Below are 24,253 nucleotides of genomic sequence, written 5' to 3'. Positions count from 1 at the left end.
AATTGTCTTATTTATATAAATAGCATATGGCTGCCTCTAACCATTGCTCCTACTGAGATAGATAGTCGGTGGCTATCATAGCAGCTGCTGCTGAAGAGGGACTCCCCAGCCTAATTCTATGATGAGCCAGTGAATCCATAGTGCCAAGCTGCATGCTGATTACATGAGTATCAAAATGTAAGAACTGATTCTGTATTACCTAGCATCCTATGCAATTCTTTAAAACTGTGCATTGTGCATTCCTGACTCGAGCTGGTCAAAAATTATATTTTGTGCACATGTGTGTGCATTTTAGATTAACAGTTTAAATTTTGTTCAGAAATGATATGACTAATATATATATTAGTATATATATATATAGTATATAACTAATATATATATATATATATATATATAAATTCATATTTTTTAAATGAAACAATGCTTTATTTAATTTTAAAATGTCATTTTAAATTTTGGTTCTTCCCCCATCTGCCCCCCCTCCCTTTTTTTAAACTTTACTTTTTCCTCGGGGAAAAATGTAAAAATCATCTTTTTATTTATTTATTTTCCATTGGTGGTTATTGCAAATTTAGATGAAAGATAAAAATGTAGCATCTATGACATTTTTCTTCTTAAAAAAAGTTCACATCAAAACCCCATTTTTCACCAAAAAAAGGAAGAAAATTTGTCCAGCTCTATTACTAACATTTTCCATCCACTGCTACATAGGGTACTGAGCAGTCCAGAATTAGGCCCTTAGATGGAAATGCTCGCTCTCTTCTCATAGGAGTTTCAGTTTATGTACTTATAACAGAAGTAATAGGTGACAGAGGACTTGCCCATTGCAAGCTATGGGAAGTAGGCCCACGTATGTAATTCTGTTACTTACATTTTACAATGTGAGCTACAAATTTAAATTAAGAGTCCAATCATGCAAAGACAATTCAGACTTATCTTCGTCACACAAGTGGTACCAATGATTTCAGGCTTTAACTCACAGTCTTTACTCAGACAAATATCTTATGGACTTCAGTGTGATTCTCCCCCAGCCCCAGCTAGGACTGCTGGGTAATACACAAATGGCAGGGTACTTATGTGGTTATTCCATCCTAATTATATTCTCAGTAACATTATGTCATACTATAAGGCTACAGTGGTCATCATTTACCAACAGTAACCACAACTGTAGTATGTATTCTTTTCCACATAGGGAAATTACTGTGCTATTCCACAACCATTGTGTGGTAACTGTTGATAAATGCTGGCTTTATAATGGCACACGCTGTGCTGCTTTATCCCGTGTTCTCTCCTGGGCATATGAAAGAGCCCCTCAGTATTCAGCCACCCTGCTGAATTCCTGCTCCCTCACCAGTTTTTCCTAAACCGATAAAGTTGATATCCCCCCTGCATGCAAATACTTCTACTTCTCCTTGATATCTTTTAACTTGTCTAATGCCTTTTCACCCACTGTTAGAGAATTATCTTCAATCTTCTAACTTTAAAAATCCAAGAACTGAAACAAACTTACATACTTTACCTTTGAGGTTTAATTTTTTCCCTCTCTTTTTTAGAGCCTTTTCAGCAATATGGTAATTATATATATATAGCCTTACAATCTCATCTACCCTCATATTCTTTTTGTACCACATGAGCTAATACAGTTAAAGGCTTTTTTATTATTATTAAAAGGAGAATCAAACCATAAATCTCCAAATCCTCATTCACGCTCTACATTTCACTTAATCAAAACATATGTATTTTAGTCTGCGGAGGAAGGCTTTGAGTTTTCCTGTAGTTTTATATTTGCAAACAGCATAGCTGATTGTCCTTGGAAATGAATTATTGTCCTATTTAAGCAACAGAAAAGACATCATCAATAATAATTCCCCAGTAGGTGAAACACTTAAGGGCAAGAGAGTATGCTCAGGTTTGTGTGGGTGTACAATGGCATGCAAGGAAGTGTGCAAGAAGTTTCTTTTCATTGCACCCCTTCACATGGACAACACAGTCCCAGTACCTCTATACATCTCCATCTACCACCCCTCCTGCAGAGTATGAAGTAAGCATATTGGACTGTACTTGTTCCGTGGTGGTGGATCTGCTAGCGAAGCATGCGTGCCATCACACGGGGGGAGGTGAATTCTGACTGAGACCATAGTGCCTCCATATCCCCAAGGAACAGAGAGCTATAAATCTAGAATGTGTCTATCTATATTGTATTTGTCATCAGTACCTGTGTGAGAACAGGATTGTGATGCATGTAATTGATGTTCACGGTAGCTCTGATATTTGAAACATACCATACATATTTCATGCATAACTGTAGCAAGCAGAACCCAACAGATTTGTATGCATTAATTTAAAATGTGGTTCTACTTTGTAAATTACTCATTGAAATAGTTGTATGGGGTTTCATTTTTATTTTCTGTCAATTATTTCCATATCTACTGTATTCAATTTAAAAATAAAAATATGAGGTTTCTAATTGCCAGCCCTGAAAATAGAAGATGGGATTCAATAACCAAACTCTGTCCTTTTTTCTCACATCATCACCAACAATATTCTTCAAACACAACAACCCTCTGATCCAGTCATCTTTCAAGTAAATTTGAGAATTTGTCTAATAATATAAAAACAAACAAACAAGTCAGTGTGTCTCACTGTGATTATAGGTGTTTGGCTTGAGCCCACAAACTCCCTCCTTCAAGCTATATTCATGATATAATTACAGCACTTTTTTCACAGAAACAGGGGAAAAACCCTTCAGAGATGAGTGTACAACATTTTTTGTGTTTTCATTTAATTACAGCATTTAATGAGGTTATACGTTGCCAGTAGTGTATACAGTTTTTTGGGGAGGTTAAGCTTTTACCCCTTGCTCTGGATGCTTCACCAGGGACTCAATAGCAGAATCTATTTTTGAGTTCAATGGGTGCCTTCAAACAGAAAGATAAATAGAAATGAAGGCATCCTGATAATGGACTGGCTTGTAGTTCCTTACTCGAGCAAAGCTCCAATTGATGACAATAAGAGTTTAGCTTGAACATATGATATATAAAAGCCCAGTTTGTCCTTGTACCCCTCCCCGCCTCATACAGTTTAGAATGATAAGACGCTCCACAACACAGCCTCTCTGCACCTTTTGGGTGAATGCCATCACACGGGGCTGTAAAGAGGGAATGAGGATGAGGGCTCATTGTGCTGTTCATATAAAAGCCCACCATGGTGGCAGCTCCAGTGCTCCAGGCAATGCAGGGGCTCTAAACAAGTCACTTGTCATTAAAAGCAACTTGTAGAATGGGGATGGGATCTAGACAGTCATGACTCCACCTCCAACATAGTAACAAACAAAGGAAAGTGGCTGTATGGAGGAGAGGATGCTGCACCCTTTTTGTACAGCACCTACCACAATGAAGTCCTGGTCCATGACTAGGGCACCTAGGTGTTAAGATAATACAAATAATAATATTTAAAGTGATGTAAAAAGCTCCCATCCCCATTCCCTGGGCAATGCCTCCAAGTGCTCTATCCAGGACCGTGTGCCTTTTCAGTTCCCCTTATCATGGGCTCCATGCTAAAATAATGATGCCTCCCATAGTGAATTCAGTATATCTCAGCATGTAAAACCAACCCTACAGCAGTGTGCACAAACATACCCATATCATATCTGCTGTCCAAAGTATCCATGTATAATAAAGGCAATATGCATTGTCCTTTTCTGTAGCATGAGTTAATGTGCTCTCAGTCAACAGTCATCACAATAATCAAAGGGAAGAAGATGTGTTTATATTCATGCTGCCTTTCTCCTCAACCCATTTATTACACATCCTACCCTGAAGATGTTTTTAATTAGTTGATAAGTAAGGCAAATAATAAACTTCATGAACATTTTATTACAGTGTATATGAGTATTCATTGCTGCCAATTCATCTACCCCAAAGCACACTACCACTGGAAAAAAAAAGATTTATTATTGTCTGTTCTATATTTATGAGCCTGAGTTCCTCTTCAAAATAATAGTAAACAAAAATATCTTTTGAATATAAATTTCACCCACTCTTACAGTTGGCTCTGTATACTATCTTGAAAAATATTCATTAGTAACTGAATTCCAATGATGTCCTGATTTAGATTATTCTCTGCCTTTTTAATTATTGTTGTGGTAATTTCCTTTGACTCTCATCTGCCTGCCACCTGAGATTGTATTACTTAGCCTGACACTTTCCCTCTTATGTTTTCCTCCCATTATCTAGTTTATTCATCAGTGGTATGGACAGTAGCTTGGCCCTCATTTGCCTTTCTAAGCTCATGGCCAAAATGCCCTGTCTAATCCTGGTTTCTCTTTCTAGCCTGCCCTGTTGTTTCATTCATCCATTCTGAAAATCAAAACATCCCAGCATGACTGATAATTGGGAATGACGTGACTTTTAGGGATTGAACTGAACATAAGTAGAAATATACAGCCGGAGTGGGACTTTGACTAAAGCAGGGTGTAAAAAGGGAAAAAGTAGGGAGTGAGCAATCTCTGTGCTCTCTTTAGTATAAGGATTGCAAGACTATATGGCCATTCCCCATCCCATGCAAAGGAGGCACCATGTACTTCTCTCCCTTCCTCACACTGCATTTGTAGAAGGGCCAGGAAGAATCTAACCCATTATCATGAAGAAGACTATGATGTTAGAAATAAGCTTTTCCAGAAGAAGAACTTGCCTCTCAATGACTCACTTCCAGAGGTTAATGTAAGTGTGTAGGATATAGCCATACATGATTATTCATTAGAGCTGCCGAACCATAAAGTTGCCAGTGTGTGTGGTGATTCACAGACAAACAGAAAATACAAAACCCAGCCCCAGACAGCTAACACTAGACAGTTAGCAATATTGCAATTGTGGCATTCAAAAACCATGAGTTAGGCCCCCTTCACTCCCAAATAATATTACCTTAAAACACATGAAATTGTAAAACCAAAAAGCAAGAAATAGCACTCTTTTTGTTGTTCTTTTCATTCACCTTCTGTTTATTTTTTTTAAGTCATCAAGGTGCAGTTCTGTCACATTTTCAAGCTTTTCTGTGCAACCATATGGTCTAGAAACTTAAAAAACAAAAAAAAATCTCAGATTCTTACCGAATCATATGCCTCTAAGAGTTGGGCTTTAAGAAAAACACCAAATACCATGAGACTCATGATCATACAGCAAAGGATAACAAACAAAAGGGAGAAGTGGGGGCTTATTGGAAGGACTAGGCCTACAACAATAAGAGTTGTTGTTTTATGTCTATCTCTTGATGTCACAGATTCATCAAGTTTAAGGCCAGAAAGCAGCATTAAATCATTTATTCTGACCTCCTGTAGATCACAGGCCATTAAATTTCACTCAGCTATGCCTGTTTGGAGGCCCATAAGCTATAGGACAACAGTTTTCATGGAAAACAGTATTTCTCAGCCTGATGCTAGTGACCTTGCCCCGACCATACATTTGAAGTTGCCACTCAGCTAAAAAAAAGAATATAACATATAGTATTCTAGCAGTAGATTAGAAAATACAACCACTTGCATACAAACCACAACACTTTCTACTGTTCCCCAAAGCTATGGAATGAATACACGGTTCTTAGAGTCTAGCCAGACTGCAGAAGCAGGGACATAGAGGTCAACGGTCAAAGACTAACTGAAAAAAGTGAATCTTGATGAAGGATTTGAAGATGTTAAGTGAAGCTGCATCATGCACAGGATCCAGGAAGATATTCCAAGCATAGGGAAGAACACAATTAAGGATACAGAGTCCCCCTTGTGAAAAAGGGCATGCAGAGGTGCAAAGGTTGCAAGAACAAAGGCACAAACGGGTTAAAAGGGCAGTGGAAGCCACAATAAGGCAGAGGTTGCAGGGGCAGACTTTGGAAAGCCTCCGAGTGTTAGAATTTCTTCCCCAAAGTATCCAGCATGACCCATAGCCAAGGGAAGAGGGAAGACATCAGTGGCTTCCAGACCTGAAAGTATCCACTCAGGATGCCAAACCAAGCAGCTTTCATTCTCTCCCTCCACTTGGAAAGCAGAAGTCAGGCAGAATTTGCAGAAGGCAGACTACAGAAAGCTCCTTCTCCAAAGCAGCCAGCTATAGCTAGAGCCAATTGTTAAAAGGATAAGTCAAGGCCCCACCAGCCCCAGACATTTGCCACTTCAGCTCTGAAACTTGGACTCTAACCTATACCAGTGCCATAGCAGGCTCCTTCAAGCACTAAGTGGAAATGCAGCTCAGTAGAGAATCTGGACCTAACTATCACTGGGGAACAGTTTGAGCCACAGGGTGATAAAGGTATGCACTTGACTCACAGTTCTCAGAACTGGCAGAGTAAAGAAGGTACAACCAGGGTTGTTTTAGACCCATAGCCTGGTAATTCCATGCTTTCAGACTTCTAAAAAATGTTATCTAACTCCAAATTTCATGCTTTTCCTAATCATTATTTCCCTACAGCATTCAAATAAGTTGTTGCCCATGCAGTTATGAATGGGAATATTCAAATTTAAGTCAAGCTTAACAAAAGGGGCATGGGGGAGGGTTGGGAGAGTTAGGAGTTTACAGTGGATGAGAAGCTGGATATGAGTCAGCAGTGTGCCCTTGTTGCCAAGAAGGCCAACAGCATATTGGGCTGTATTAGTAGGAGCACTGCCAGCAGATCAAGGGAAGTGATTATTCCCCTCTGTTCGGCACTGATGAGGCCACACCTGGAGTATTGCATCCAGTTTCAGTCCCCCCACTACAGAAGGGATATGGACAAATTGGACACAGTCCAACGGAGGGCAATGAAAATTATTAGGGGGCTGGGGCACATGACTTTCAAGGAGAGGCTGAGGGAACTGGAAATATTTAGTCTGCAGAAGAGACGAGTAAGGGGGGATTTGATAGCAGCCTTCAACTACCTGAAGGGGGGTCCCAAAGAGGATGGAGCTCAGCTGTTCTCAGTGGTGGCAGATGACAGAACAAGAAGCAATGGTCTCAAGTTGCAGTTGGCGAGGTCTAGGTTGGATATTAGGAAACACTATTTCACTAAGAGGGTGGTGAAGCACTGGAATGGGTTACCTAGGGAGGTGGTAGAATCTCCATCCTTAGAGGTTTTTAAGGCCCGGCTTGACAAAGCCCTAGCTGGGATGATTTAGTTGGTGTTGGTCCTGCTTTGAGCAGGGGTTTGGACTAGATGGCCTCCTGAGGTGTCTTCCAACCCTAGTATTTTATGATTCTATGAGTGGGTTTGGCTTGGGAATTTATAAAACAGAAATAACATAAAGACCAATTCTCAACTTGATTTAATTTTCTGTCTTTGGGATGCCAGATAGCTCACACTAAACCACAGACTGAGATTTTTTCTGCATGAACAGTTAAATGCATTTTTACAAAATTCAGAAAGAAAAGATCACTTTGTTTTGCCTTGTAGAATTTTGAACCCTGCTCTCTAAGTACAATCAGAACTCCACAACACATGCCTTAGCTAGCCCAGCCTTGACTGCCCTGTGCTTCTCCTAGGCGGTTTTCCAGCAGTGTTTTTATAATGACAAAAAATTTCAAATTCTAACCAAATTTCTGCTGGGCTTCTTGGAGCAACAGGAAAGCTTGGCAGCACAAATACATGTGTAGCTGCAGTGCTAAAAGCACCATTGCGCTTTTCCATAAGGCAATAAGCCTTTCATAATCAGGATAAATAGTGAGGAGAATTGTCTTCAAGTGGTTTATCCACTAAGGAACTGGATTACTGCCTAATAAAAAAGCTGGCTCTATTATGACTTGAACAAGAAGGATGTTTCCAAAATAACTTGCCGGGAATATCTTCTGAAAATTAATATGAAAGGAATTCAGCTTTTTGACTTCAAGCACAAGCAGGCCCCATCGATCACTTTAATATTTTATTGGTTTATAAAGCTGGCATTAATCTTAAATTGAGCTACAAAATGATCTTCTAATGTAAAACACTTGGAATGTTTTAAATTTGCAATATGAATCAATGTGGCCAATAGTATTTGGGCTTCGCTGTAACATTGCAATATGCCCTGATTCAGTGGCTCTCAGAGGCACAATTCCCTCCTTGCACCAGGGGAAAGTAAGCTGCTACTGATCTATACCGCTAGCAGGGAAGGAAAATGAGGCTCCATCCATTTCTTACTACTGCTCACCCACTCACCTCCATGGGAGAGAGAGCAGCGGCCCTGTGTAAGCTCTAATTCTTACATCAAAAGGAGCTACGCTTACCCTGGAGACTAAGGGAGAGATTTTGCTCCATCTTATTCCCTTGTGCACTGTTATAAGGACTGGTCACAGTCTTGTCCTTTTCATTTACAATAAATGGCATCTATCCTCAGCTCTAGGCACACCTGACAATTATTTTAATATATGTTGACCAAATGAAGCTACTGTGTGCCACTCCAGCATCACACAGGGGAATTCACCTAGTGTACAAAAATGCTAAAAAAATCATTTCTGAAAAGGAATATTTTCAGATGTTGTTTAAAAATCTGAAGTGATAAAATGACAATGGATGTTCTGTATCAGAGGGGTAGTCGTGTTAGTCTGGACATGCATCTGATGAAGTGGATATTCACTCACAAAAGCTTATGCTCCAATACATCTGTTAGTCTATAAGGTGCCACAGGACTCTTTGTTGCTTTTTAATGGATGTTCTGTGGAATACCTCTCTCACATTCTAGGCAGAAGTCACAGCAAAGAACCAGTTGCCTGAGAACCTAACTTCAGGACTCCAGCTCCAGCTAAAGTGGCTGTTAGGCACCTAAGTCCTTTTGTGAATCCAGCCCCTGGGGTAATGTGACAATGTGACCACAATTTTTGATTGGGGTTCCCAAGTTCTACCTTAATGCTCCCTAATACAATAAATAATAATACTCTGACTTACGAGCACCTTTTCATCCTGCAATGTGACCTAAAATGTATTTAAAAGAAATCTGGATTGTTATCTAGTAAATCCTCTTAAGTTTGTTCTAACCATTATCATAAGAAAGTTATTCTGTTTTACAAAAGAATACTCACTATTTCTATAAGTTATGCCCTGTCCATGTTAATACTTCACAGATATTCTCCATTATAATAGCTCAATTATCCCAACATCTTTATAGAATCTTTACTAAATTTTATGATCAGTTTTATAATGAAAACCTATTACAGATCAAAAGAATAAATAGAAATATATCAGAGTGCAGTATCTCATCTGCATAATGGTAGGTAAGTTACACATTAACAAGCTTACTGAAGGATAGCATGATGATTTTGCATACAAAACAGTTATGCCTCATGTACCCTTCTATTCCATTATTATTAGTTAAGTTGTGAACTATGTACGTGCATTCTAATGTAGGTAAAGGTACTGTAGTTTGAAAGTCTTGCTATTAAAAAGAGAAACAAATTTTAAACACAATCCTGCAAGTGCTTATGCATATGAGCAATAAAACTGAGTCCAAAGAGTTCACAACATCTTAGCCTATGATAAAGAAACAATTATTTACTTGTGCAGTGGAGAAAAGTCTGCTCTGTGTTGTGATTAATAGTAACTGCTCATCTTTTTGGTTAACAGGAAGCTACACTTTTGATTGATAGTTCAGTCCACAGTGAAGCTAAAGGAAGTTATTGTTACTCCTTTTCAACCCAAGTCACTAGTTAAAGTGGGGCCGGGGATGTTCCAGTTAGTAGGAGAAATTAGTGATAGTCAAGTATTTCTTTGAGACAATCTTGTTTATTTACAAGGAATTTAGAAAGTCCTGTTTCTTTGAAGACAGGACTCAAACAGCAGGAAACAGCTTCTTGCGATCACAGCACCAACACTATTTTTTTCCGTCTCCATTCCTGACTCAAAAACCTCTCCTTAGATTTCTTCCAGGGTCTCACACACACACACACACACACACACACACACACACACACACCTCTGCGCAAAACAATACTCAGCAAAACCTGGGTGGGTTCACGTCTTCTTTTTGTCCTAGGAGGAGGCTTGGCCTTACAGTTATGTCAAATGAAGGGTGTGTTCACACCTATTAATCTCAATCAGGTTTTAACTCAAGCCAGTTCATGTTGCTTTATCTATTTTTTTTTCAATTGCAATACACTCATTTAGTAAAAAGAAGCATCTATCCTGTGCTCTAGGTAGTCCTTGACACATTTGAAAAAGAGACAAGAATACAAACAGACTACTCCTGCAGCTGGGCTCTGCCCAATCATTAATATAAATCATAACACAGCAACTAAAAACATATTTCCAAGCATGATGTTTTCCTACCATTCTCTTTCAGCTAGAGAGAGAAAAGGTGCCCAGCAGTAAGGCCTCAAGGTCAATAAACGAGGGTTGTTCCAGAGAAAGAGGCATGGGGAACAAATTGACCATACTCTGCGCATCCCATGGATTTGGATCCCTTATTGGTGTTTGCATGATTAGGCACTAAAACCTCTGTCCTATGAACCCTTAGGTACATTCTGTTACATTGTAAACCCTATATCAAAGGTCAAACTTCCGTTTGACTTGAAAAAAATATGTAGATGATTGCCAATCTCTAAAAAGACAAGGTGGGTGAAGTAATATTGTTTATTGGACCAACTTCTGTTGGTGAGAGAGACAAGCTTTCGAGTTTACACAGAGCTCTTCTTCAGATCTAGGAAGCTAACTCAGGTCTACATTAGAGACCTATACTGGTATAACTATGTCGCTCAGGGATGTGAAAAATCCACCCCCTCAAGTGACATAGTTATACCGACCTACCCCTCCCCCATGTAGACAATGCTATGTCAACGGGAAAGCTTCTCCTGTCGTCATAGTAGTGTCTTCACTAAAGCGCTACAGTGGCACACAGAGGCAGATTAAGTTTCCTGGGTCCTACGTTGGAGCAAGTGTGGGGGGGTGGGGCAGCACCAGAAATATGGCCCCACCCCACCCTTTCCACTTGCAACCCTGCCTCTGTTCCACCCTTTCCACCTGCAGCCCTGAGACAGGAGAATCTCTATGCTCCTGCCGTGGGAGGTCCTCCAGACCTGGGGCAATGGCGGAGGGAGATTTTTTTGGGACCCCCCAAATTGGCCAGGGCTCCTGAGACCGTGTGGTAATCCACCACTGGTGGCACAGCTGCACTTGCGCTCTACATGAAGACAAGCCCTCAGAGTATCATTGTTAAATACAAAGTGTAACAGATTGTTTAGCATCAGTAGTTGACACATATTACAAGGGATCATTCAAGGTGAAGTAGCCCATTAACACCCCTCCAGTCATAGAGAGAAAAGGAAGTAGGCAGGGGGAAAAGGTGGAGGGTGGGTTGTTAGTGGGTTACAGATTGATGTAATATAAGCCATAAATCCAGTGTCTCTATTCAGTTCATGATTTTTACCATCTAGCAACATCATGAATTGTGTAGCTCAAAGGCTTGTCTCTCCCACCAACAGAAGTTGGTCCTATAAAATATATTACCTCACCCACCTTCTCTCTCTAATATCTTGGGACAAACATGGCTACAACAACACTCCATAGAATCTCTAAAAAGAACAGTCTTTTTTTACTCCACTGTATGAATAGGTATTAAATAAATATGTTCTTTAATATAGGATAAGAGGTTTTGTGAACTCTTTACAGTTATTCATAAGAGAGAAAAGGTAGGTGAGGTAATATCTTTTATTGAACCAACTTTTGTTGGTGGAAGGTACAAGTTTCTAAGATACACAGAGCTCTGTGTGGCTCAGAAGCTTGTACCTTTTCTCTCTCATATCTTATGACCAATACAGCTAAAACAACAGTGTAAACAACTATCCATAGTGGGCTAAATCCTATCCTAATTTAAGTCAATGAACTCCCATTAATATTTTTGACTTTTTGATTCAAAACTACTTTTCATTTCAAAATGTATTTTAATTTTATTTAAAAATGAACAAATGCTTCAAATCAAACTGATATATTTTGATTGATCCAAAATATTTTCTTTTTTTACTTTTTGATTCACTGAACATTTCCCTCTCCCCGGCCCCGATTTGCAATTTTTCACTTATCAGCTAACCCAGAAAATCTATTATTTTCTAAACTCTATTTAATTCCCCTTAAATAGGCTTGCGAGGATTAGATTTTTATCTGCAAATGTGGATAAATATTAATTTCACTGTACAGACAAAAAACATTTCCATCAATAATACTCAAAATTTACAGATAGACATAGTAAGGAAAAATCTGTTTGAAAACTTTTTTTAGAGTTCGATTTAAGAATATCTATTTTGTATATTTTGAAATGTAACGTTGACATTCGTGTTTTAATGGTTATAGCGCTTAAACTTTTTGAATCTCAATGCCTGTCATTAAATAATTATTGGCTGGCCACCCTGTTGTCCGACTTCCTCATAATCTCCCACATTCGTGAAAATTTAAGTCAATAAAAATAGAAAATGCTTAAAACCCATAATTTTGTGCAACTGTGAAAACTTAAAATAGATTAAAAAATTTAAATGCTTACAAATAAATATTGATATTATCCAGGAAATTATATATATAAAAATATAAACTTCTGCCAAGCCTACTTTTAAACAAAGTTTTTGCTCATGAGATAACATCTTTGGATTTTGGGCTCCAATGAACTTAAAATAGGGTGTCAAATGTCATCTGGAGACTGAAGCTTTCACTTAAAGCTGTTTTCCTTGCAGCACTAAACTTCAAAATATAAACCAATTACCATGAAGGGCTGTCAATGTTAAAAGAAGAATTTTTCCACAAAAAAATGGAGTTAATTAGCCTAGCTGTCTACAAACTAAGATACAGTTGTGATCACTAAGTTAAAATATTCATGAAACCTCCCCCCAAGAATCTAGCTTGAGAATGGGGAGTGGGAGGCATTTAATATTAAATGTATTGGATTGGTCTATCTGACATAATTTGCCTTTTTCTCTGCTGCACACCCTGTCCTGTCCTGCTCCCCTGCCCCCAAAATCTCCTGCTGATCCCAAAGCCCCTTCCCGTGGCAATATTCAGTTTTTCGTTAATGTGATGTCTGCAGAGGATGGGGGGAGGGAAGGAGTCTGAGTGAATGAGCTCAAAAGAGCATGGAGTGTTGTAGGGAAGTGAGTAAGAGTGCCAGATCAGGCCCTTTGTGTCAAGGTGACATTTTTCCTACTATTACAAATCTACAAATATCAAAATCACAACAAACTGCCCTCAAACAACACTGACATCTGATGTTATGGAGTAGTGGTCACCACTGCTTCGTTTAGGTTGCAATTGAGTTTCGAATATCAGCCCGATTTCATTTAGATTACTGGTGCAGTAAATAACTTCTCAAAATAAGTAAGGGTTTAGAAACTTCCTTCTGTGATTTTCAAAGATAATATTTATCTGTACCATCTTTAAAGGAAGAAAAGTTTTTCAATCTGAATGAATAGGATTATTTCAATATGCCTACACATGTCTTTTCAAACATTGAATTAATTAGACAGTGAAGTGAGATCTTGTTTAGCTCATTTGTTAGGAATCCGTTTTCAACGTCATTTATTGTTTTTTCTGATCAGGAATTATTATACCTTTATTAATAAAAATGGAATCAAGACTTAAAGCAATCTTTTATATGCATTGTTGAATAGGCTGGTTGCTCTTCTGAAACAGAGTCCTACAGATGCTGATGATATAAAAGAAAAAAAGCTTCTCAACCAGTTTCATTTTTCACAAAGTTGACATGAGTCTCATATGATATGTTCCAGAATTATTACCTGCAGCATTGCTGATTAGGAATTACCTTTTTTTATTTCCATAAATTACATATCATTAACAGTGATGGGCAGGTAGAAAAACCTGTTCTGTTAAAACACAGTTCTACTGTTTTATATCACTAAGGCACAGATTTTTAAAAGGTATTTCGGTGTTGCTGCACTCAGCATTGCAAAACCAAATTGGTTTAGGAGCCTAAATCTAATTTTAAAAAGAGATTTAGGAACTAAGGAGCCTAAATCCCATTAACTGTCAATGGGAGGTTGATTTTTAACCTTTTGAAAATGAAATGTAGGCTCCTAAATCAACAAAGAGTCCCGTGGCACCTTATAGACTAACAGACATATTGGAGCATAAGCATTTGACGAAGTGGGTATTCACCCATGAAAGCTTATGCTCCAATATGTCTGTTAGTCTATAAGGTGCCACAGGACTCTCTGTCGCTTTTTACAGATCCAGACTAACACGGCTACCCCTCTGATACCTGGCTCCTAAATCAGTTAGGTGTTGCAAAACTGAGTACAGCAATGCCTAAATACCTTTAAAAATCTGGGCCAAAAGGATTGATCTTGTAAGATTCTGAATGGGTCAAGCTCCCAGTGACATCAAGGGTCTGAAATGCACAATAATTCATAATTATCAGGCACTAATGTAAAGGAGAGGTTCTTAGCTGAAGATAATGTACAACTGCATCACAATATCAAAATGACACTTTCAGCAATAGATGGATCTAATCCTGTTTATTTTACCCATCCAAGTATTCCCATAGTGACTCATAAGAGCAGACTCAGTGACAGATGGGCAGGATTTGGTTCTATATTTTGTGTTAAACAAATTATGCTACTAAGAAATAAATGCCCTGGCATATCTTTATAAGAGTGTTTTTTGTTAAAATGCACTGCTCCACTTCTTTTCCATTTTATATTTATTTTCAGTCCCCCGTGTCTTACACTGATCCCTGTCCTTCCTGGCTGGTGAAAGATGTGAACTTCTGAGGACCAATCCCAAAATGGGAAAGCTCATAAGCACATGCTGTAGACTGTTATTATCCAAGAAAGCATTTAAGCGTGTGCTGTGCACTAAGCAGTATGCACTGGAGTCCCATTGACATCAGTGGGACTTAATCTGAATCTTAAAGACATGCTCAAGTGGTTTCCTCAGCAGGGATGCTTTCCTGGACTGAGGCCTGAGGTTGGCATTTTTAAAAGGAGCTAGACACTCAAATCCCATTGACTTTCAATGTGAATTGGGCACTGAGGACCAGATTCCCAAAGGTATTTAGGCATCTAATTCCTGATCCTGCCCTACTGAAATCAATGGGAGCCTTAGAATCATAGAATATCAGGGTTGTAAGGGACCTCAGGAGGTCATCTAGTCCAACCCCCTGCTCAAAGCAGGACCGATCCCCACCTAAATTATCCCAGACAGGGCTTTGTCAAGCCCGACCTTAAAAACCTCTAAGGAAGGAGATTCCACCACTTCCCTAGGTAACCGATTTCAGTGCTTCACCACCCTCCTAGTGAAAAAGTTTTTCCTAATATCCAACCTAAACCTCCCGCACTGCAACTTGAGACCATTACTCCTTGTTCTGTTATCTGCTACCACTGAGAACAGTCTAGATCCATTCTCTTTGGAACCCCCTTTCAGGTAGTTGAAAGCAGCTATCAAATTCCCCCTCATTCTTCTCTTCTGCAGACTAAACAATCCCAGTTCCCTCAGCCTCTCCTCATAAGTCATGTGCTCCAGCCCCCTAATTCATTTTTGTTGCCCTCCGCTGGACTCTTTCCAATTTTTCCACATCCTTCTTGTAGTGTGGGGCCCAAAACTGGACACAGTACTCCCTCGGGTGTACCTGGATCAGTAGAGTGTCCTCCAGATCATCAGGGTAGAAGGCCTGCGGTAGTCCTGGCCACTCCTCCGTGGTCATGCAGGGCTCTGGCCAGTCCTTAGTTCCACAGGGGCCTGCGGCAGTCTCCCAGCTCGGGGGCAAGCAGGAGGCATCTGGCTCCTCTGGCGGATGCAGCAGAACTGAGCTCCCAGACCTGTTTTTTATACTTCCTGTCCCACCTCTCTGATGGCCTGGCTCTGCCCACCAGGGCTCAGTGAGGGGTTCCTCTCCCTCTGCATTGGGGGGAGGGCACATCACCTCACTGCACATATATAAATAAAAAATTCTACAGCAGCCTTCTTGGTTCAAATCTCACTCTTCTCTCTACTGCAGTCACTCTTTGCTGCTGTTTCTTATAGCCTGTGTATCTCAGATGAGTTTTCTTTGCCCCTCATTTATAAATATCTTTGTCTTTCCTTCAAATATCAATCATAATATAAAGTAGTCCTTCTCTTGGTACATTATGAGCAGACTGACTTCTGAATAATGCAGCAAGGAGCTGCAAGGAAAGAATTCTCCCTGAGGTTGAGGAGAAGATTCAGAGAGACTTAGAGGAGACATTTTTTCATCCCAGTAGCCAAAGTAGCTCCTTGCAGCCTGATGCAGAGGAACGGGGAGAATTAGAGAATCCATGCAGTGTCAGAACTTCTGGTCAATTCCTCTCTCACCCCTTTCCCCTGCTTCCTACACACTGTTCTGCTGTAAGTCACCCTCTTTATCTCCTGCATCTGATGATCTCAAAATGCTTTCCAAACATTATGGATTTAGCATCAAGATACTCATGTGAGAAAGGTAAATATCTATTTTACAGAAAGAAACTAAGGCACAGCACAGTTAAAGCCAAAATTTTCTAATTAGGGTGCCCAAGTTACTCGTCTAAATCTATATTTAGGCACATAAGTAAATGGTCTGATTTTCAACGGTGCTGAGCTTCCAGAGAAGTAATAGAAGTTTATGAAGTTCTTTAATATCTTCAGATTTGATGGGGTTATAGAAGTTTGCCACTGACTTTCTCTGTGACCTTAAGTGAATTATTTCCTTTGACCACTAAGGAAGTCAACGGCAAAGCAAGGAATAAAACCCACGTTTCTGTGCCATAACTTTAAAACCATCCTTTCCCCATAGAGGTTAATACAATCCCAATTATCCCAGACTGTGTGGCTCTAATTTAACAGATCAAGATAGTGAGAGACTACACCAGAAGTCAGTGCCTACTTTGGGCAAGGATTATGATGAAAATAGAACTTCTTCCCCTTTAGTTTTAAAGTTTGCACAAAAAGCTACTGCAGCCCCAAATAACAAACAACTTGAGCTATAGAGTTAATATAGGGAGAAGAACAATTCTGAAAGCTATGAAAGTATTTCTTCCTTATAGCTGACCTTGTGTGAATATGTTATTTCCTATTAGAAATGTTCTGATTTGAAATCTCATTATGTTGTGCAAAGCATTACCCTTTTTGCTGAAAATATGAGTTCAGGTTATAAGGAAAACAACATTTCTTAGCATAGAACACCAGAAAGTTAGGCTCATGATGAAGCCAGACTTTTCCAAAGATATCACAAAACTGTTTTCATTCACTAGTTGTAATGATTTTCTGTGATATTGTGAAATGACAGGGCAGCATTATGCAAGAAAGGTCATAGATAATCTTTCTGAATTGTAAAACATGAAAATGTTATAATGATTGGAGATATATTTTTTCTACTATAATTCTGAAAACCTGGTGATAAAAGCTATTTGTATTTAAAGCCACAGTATCTGCCCTAAATCTAGTACTGCAAAGTTGAGCTATGTAGTTAAAACTAGTATGGGCTAAAGAAAATCTAGTGGTTTACCAGATTCCAACGAGTGATAATTTAACATTTAATTGTTAATTTATCTTCTTATAACTTTATGGTTACTCAAAAAATGGATTCTGATTTTGAGACAAGGTACTAAATATTTCTCCAAATTACTTATTTTTCTTGTCCTGACCTGAAATTGCAATGAAACCCTGCTTATTATCCAGCATAGCTGGTACACATTTTGTGTAATCATATTCTACACATAAAAGTTTTGTATTCCTTACTACTAGGCTTATTGTGGCACCTTTCCAGACTAGGGATATATAAATTTATAGAGCTGAAACAAGTGCTGTTAAAATAAGAATTTGAAAAGCAATGATTAATTGCATAGCCAAGCAAGGCAAGTCAGCAAAGTTAATTAAACTATTATAGCCATTTTTGTAACACAGATAAACCTGTGGATGAGTCAGCAACACAAGTTCATCTTCAATTACTTTGATTATTTATGCCTGTAAATGAAGATTTTGACCCCTCTTTATTGCCCAGGATGGGAATGTAAGGTTCAATTTAACATTTATGAGATTACACAATGTGTATAAGACTCTTGAGCACTTTAAGCATAATTGCTATCCTCAGTGGTGAAGAATCACCTCTCCAAAGGTGAAAAGCACTGTACACTGAAGTCTGAGATCTTTTGTTGACTGCAGTGAGCTTTGGATCAGTATCTATAGACTCGATTCTCCAATACCTTACAAGTTCTGTAGTCCATCATTTAGGCATGTTCAAAATGCATGCAAATCAGAATGGTATCCTTTTCTGTCCACTTTATATCCATCTACAGGATTATGCAAGGGGCAAGGCAGTAAAGAATCAGACTCTTGCTGCTCTGATGTATATGCACTATTTTATTATGGCCTTGGTAGTAATAGAAGTCTATGCATGCGACTAATTCAGTCACATCAACTCAAAACCACAATCTCTTTTTAGATACATTTTAAAAAAATTAATGTCAAGGAAGAATTCTGAAATCACATACTACCAGTTTTCAATAATTAGTGTGCTTACCTTGTTTGCAGCCTGGGTTTTTTCTTTAATTTTAAATTTTTTTAGAAAAATAATTATGTCAGAAGCATCTAATTGAATTAATACTGAAAATAAACATCCCTTCCATTTGTCTATGTGTTTAGTGCCACAGTAAAATGCATATCATAGATACTACTAACAATCTTAGGCACCAGTCAGCTCAACATATATGCACACCCTTAACTTTAAACCTGTCTAAAGCACAAATTTGGGCCAGAAATTTGGGCCACCTGAAACTTTTTGTCCTGAAATTGCAAATTGACTCAGAAACATGATGGAAATGATCTAAAGGGGTCCTGGGATGCAACTTTTAATCCTGAAATCAATAGGAGAGATGTGCCCAAATACCCTTTAAAAATCTGGCACTTAAGGTAAACCCCCAAAAACCTGGTTTAAACCAAAACAACAGCATTTAAACAGCCTTTTCCACCAGCTTAGTTAAACTGGTTTAAAATTATACCTTAAATTAAAGTGGTACAACTCTGCATGTAAACAAGCTTGCATGCACATAGATATCACTGTGACTACTCATGTGAGTAAAGTTAACCATTTACATACATATGTGAGGCCTCAGTATGCCAGCGCTCCTCCAGAGTCAGTAGTCTCTAGCAGTTATCTTTGTTTTCCCACTAGGAGAGAGAAAACTAGATCACAGAAGATGATTGTTTTATTAGTAGAGTTGGTTTTCTCTTGGAACAAGTGACAGAAAATGCAGTTTTGGCAAAATCAAAGTTTCCACCAAGAAAAAATTGATTTTGCTGATTTTTTTCAACTTTGTATCAAACAAAATATTTAGTTTTGGTCAGTTCAACATTAAAGTGCATTTCCCTATTGTGGCACATTGTCCAATGGGAGATATAATTCAGAGGCCTGGTACCCCTATTCTTTTTTATGGGTCAGACTCCATCTCTGATGTGTAATGCAGTCTCCCACTGACTGCCTGGTATCATGTGTCATGGGATCCACTTCTAAACTGAAATTTTTCAGAATGTTTTGTTTTATTAGGAGTTTTGATATTTCAATTTTTCATCCTGTTTTCGGATAAAAACAAATGTGAACGTATCAAAAGTTCCCGTAAAACAGAAATCCACATTTAATAGAACTGAGTGAACATTGGTTTAAAAGAGTTGTAGTTTTATTTTAGTTACTTCTTTTGGTAGAATAACTTTAGATGAACAACCTTAAATTCACTCAGTTGTGTTGGAAATGAATGGAAATTGTGAACTGTAAAGCAGTGGTTGTCATGGTTGGAGGAACCAAGTGAGCTTTCTATTTCAAGAAACACCTGTTTTATCTATATTCACACTGGCCTCTACATTTTCAAAGAATTGTTTGAGGGTTTAGCTACATGACTCCCATTAAAATCAATGGGAATTATATGGATAAAACCCCGAGCAACTCTTCGCAAAATTAGGAGTGTGGATGTTCAAAACATCTTCTATTTAATCCACTTGGAGCCAAAAATTCGCTGTTGGTGCTGAAATACTCCCACATGAAATAACCACATGCTACTTTATGAAGACAAAATCTAGATAATCTGAAAACAGGCCATGCAGTACTTAAATAATATTAGCTGCAGGTGAAATGTGTATTTACACTATCATATTCCATTTTAGCTCTGAAGCTTGTTTTCTGGTTGCAACATCAGTAAGTTTGATTTTTTTTTTGAACCAATGAAGCCTATTTTTTCCACATTTAATATGTATCATTCTTTGCAGTAATCACTGTGTTTAAAGGAGGGGATAAGATAATACAAAAATACTGAAGTCTGATATGACATTCTTTGTTTAGTACAATGATAAGGTCTTCCATGCTGCTTGACTGGCCATATTTGTGTTGGAAAGTTAAATTAAATTACATTTTCATGCTTTAATTTCTCACAACAGACCTCTTAGTATATTTTCCATTCATGAAATCTGATTAAACACATTTAAACAGTGAAGGTTTTTCCCCCCAGTTTTGTTGTACACAGTAAGAATGTATTATAATTTCATCACTATGATACAGATTATTAAAGTTATAAGGCAGATTCATGGCTTGCAAGCCTAACTACGTTATCCCAGCATGTATATTATTAAAGATACATAGCTCCCAAGGAACCCCCACTTAGGAACAACAGGAAATCCATTTCTACGAGGGCACAGTCACCATTTTGTCTTGCTGATTCTAAAGAACAAGATCCCATAACTAACATTCACATACCTTTCACAAGGACAGAACCCAAGAAAGCACCTCTGATTGGGTTAGGATGCAAACTGTGGTCTAGTGGATTGCAAACTGGGCCAACAAAAGACTGTGTGAAGAATGTAGGAGTTATCTGTATTATTTTTAAGAATTTATATTATATTTAGAGAGAGAGACAGAATGTTGGAGGTTATTATGTTGCTGGCTAAAAAGAGTAACTAAATGTTAAATCAGCCTTAGTTAACTTGGTCTGCAGGAGCAAAAACTTAATGGTTCTAGCCAGCCCCGATAGTTGGTACTCAAATGGACAATGGGGCTGATAAACCTCCAAGGAATTTTCTCTACTGATGTCTAATCAGAGGTTACCTGGTACCAACAGGAGTGGAGGAATGGGCATGGGGGTATGGAGACTAACCTGGGCCTGTCTACTTGCACAACACAAATGCTAAATTTTGGTAAGACAATACGCTCTTAGACTTTTATTGTTTCAGCTCTTTTCCTCTATGAGTCTATGTTTATGTTCCTATGGATAAACACATACTTTGATTTGAATAAGGTGTTCTCTGTCAATGTGTTTTCATACATACTGGTCACAGCTCCATGAGAGAAGTCTATAGCAGGGGACAAAGCCAGTTGGACCTGCTGTGATAATAATGTTAGTAAACAGCTGGCGTAGTGGCTTGGGGATCCAGTCTCAAAGTAGGGTGAATCATGGGATTCCACTCTGAGAGATGGGCAAGTGGAAGAGAGGAAGAGGGGCCCATGGAAATACTGAAAGAGAGGTCAAAGGTACAGCTTCATCCCTGAACCATAACACTAGGTACATAGGGAGTATGCCATTTTTACATATGCTACATGCTTATGAGCAATAGTTATTATATGTGCCCATTTCATAGTATTTCATATAGAATTTTTATGGCCTGACCCAAAGCTTATTGAAAATCAATGAGAGTCTTTCTATCAACTTCAATGGGCTTTGGATCAGACCAGGTAAGAAGGTCAATATGTAAAACATGGCAATAGCAGGAAATATGAGATCTACTCCTAGCGATGCTGGCTTGCTGTATGAAACTGGCAAAATTACTTGTCCACTCTGGGCCAGATTTTCAAAGGTATTTAGATACCTGAAGATGTATATAGGTTCCAGATTATGTAATGGTGCTTAATTCCCAGTGAAATCAATAGGAGTTAGGTGATTAAGCACACTGGAAAATCTAACTCAGTGCCTATCTGCATTTTCAGGTGTTGCTTGACTGAGGGGAGAATGCCTAACCCTTAAGAAGTCCATTGCATAGTGGAATTTTTAGCCTCACATTCGGCAGCTCTGTGCTGTGTAGGCTGTGTGTGGAGTGCACAGGGATAGTTACGCACCTAAGAAAGGAATTATCAGAAGCTGGCCAGCTGAGCAAGGAGCCACCTAAGCCAGCCAGGAGCAGCTGACCTAGTGCACCTGGCTGACAGGCCAGATATAGGTGCCTCCCTCTGCTCAGGAACCTCAGCCGCAAACACTTTTCTGGAGTTAGACACCTAAGCCTGGTCAGCTGTAAGGTAGCCCATCCTCTAGCAGCTGAAACCATCTCTGTCCATTTCCTACTCATGCTCCATCTCTCTCTCTTGCTCACCCTATGTTTCCCTGTGACCCCAGCTGTCTTTTGACCAAGTGCTGTACTGCTCTCCCACTGGTATCAGGTCTTAGGCCTGCTCTAAGCATGCCTATGGGATTGGGCTCTGTTGGCAAGATAGGCTTCCCCGACAGTGTAAAAATCCTGGTTTGGGGCCCCCAGAGATTCAGCTTGAGCTAAGGCTCTGAGCAGCTCATTAGCTGTGGAGTGGTGTCAGCATTTAGGCTGCTGTGAAAAGGTCAACTGATGAAAACTTGAGTGCCATTGAGACTTAGGCATCTAGGGGTGTTAGGCGGCACCTGAGCTGTGACTCTCTGAAAACATTAGTGTTGTCTACATGGTAAACTTAGGCACCTGAATACCTCTAAGAAATACAGCAAGGAATCAAATATGGGTCTGCTTAGTCCTAGGCTAGCACCTTAACCCTTGATCAACCTTCTTCAATTTCCTCATCTCTTTAAGAAAAAAAAAAGAATTAATGTTCAGTCATTATTTCAAGGCATTTTGATATTTCCAGATGAAAAGTGCAAGACAATGTATTGTAAGAGCAAAATATGATTAGGATTTTTCTAGTAAGAATAAGCAAAAATCATTTAAACAAATCTATGAAGCAAAACTCCTGTTTTAAGATATTCCACTCAGTCCAATCAAAACAAGTATGACAGCCATTTTATACCTCAATTTGCTTTTAAATCTGATCTGGGCCAACTTTAAAAGTGGAAATGACCTGTGAATAGTTTTTTGCTTCTTTATGATGTACAAAGGAGGTCTTACTTTTCCTCCTGCAAAAATAGGTTTAGCTACTTTTGTTTACCTTGTTAACACATCAGGAATGTCAAGTCTGGTCAGTCCCTGCTTTTGCAGAAATATATTGGGGATTCTATGCATATTTATGATGAAGAGGGAGGTGGTGGGCGGAATGAGGGATCTTTTAATGCGTATATCCTGTTTACTTTAGGTCACGGGTCTGATATAGCAAAGTATTTAATCTTACTTTGCCAAAAGTAAAGAAACAATTTAAACTTTTGTGTAAAATTTGTACTGTGAGGAGACTGAAATTTGTTGAAGTTCAAAAAAAGTTTTGCTTTTTATTTTGTAAGTGACTAAGGTGCATGTTTATGCAATTCCTAGTTTCAGCTAGGACAGGAAACAGAAATATCACAAAACAGACTGCCCTTGAAATATTTCCAGCCCAGCTAAAACAAAAAATATTGTGACTTTTACAAGAGAGACTCTGCTAGTAAGTTGCCCATGGCAAAGAGCTTGGATAAGTATCTAAATATTCCAAAGGGAACCTAAACCATTTAAAATTTACTGAGCATGAATTTGAATTCAGTACCATTCAAAGCCCCAGTCCACATGATAACAAGATAGCTTTCCCTGTTGCAACAGTTTTATTTGCTTATTCAATATAATAGGCAGATCATCAGCTATCTTGGATAAGCCTAAAGCTGTTAAAATTTAAGTACAGTGCCATATGATACAGCAATATAAATGCTAACTTTTCACATAATTTGTAAAATCGCTTGTTTTATGGGGCATAGAAAGAAAAGTAATGTGGGATCAGAACAGCTTCTCCGAAGAATTGTATATTCACAAAGTGTATTATGTTCAACAAAAAATTAAAAAAATATGCATAATAGAGTATATAATTTCATTTCTCTCTGACAGTATTTGACAACCTGGAATTTATTGTTCACTACTAAGTTTCTGCACTTTGTAATTTGAGAGACATCTCCCAATGTGTTGTCATGTACATTCAGTGAATGTACTTTTCACCATACTGTTGTGACTTATTGTGGATGTGAGGAAACTACTTGAGCACATTCCCTCTCTGAAAAGCCATGGTAACTCACATCTTCCTATCAGTACTCAAACGCACTGACTTTGAATGACGTCTTTAGCTTTTTTCAGAGATGACACATGTTGGCGTTATTAGAGGAAACCTTAACATTTTGCCTAAAGTAAGTCCTGGCACCGTAGGTCATCC

The sequence above is a fragment of the Terrapene carolina genome, unplaced genomic scaffold, assembly GCF_002925995.2.
Source record: "Terrapene carolina triunguis isolate 2854851 unplaced genomic scaffold, T_m_triunguis-2.0 Scaffold66, whole genome shotgun sequence".
Taxonomy (NCBI): Eukaryota; Metazoa; Chordata; order Testudines; family Emydidae; genus Terrapene; species Terrapene triunguis.
This window is presented reverse-complemented; position numbering follows the sequence as displayed.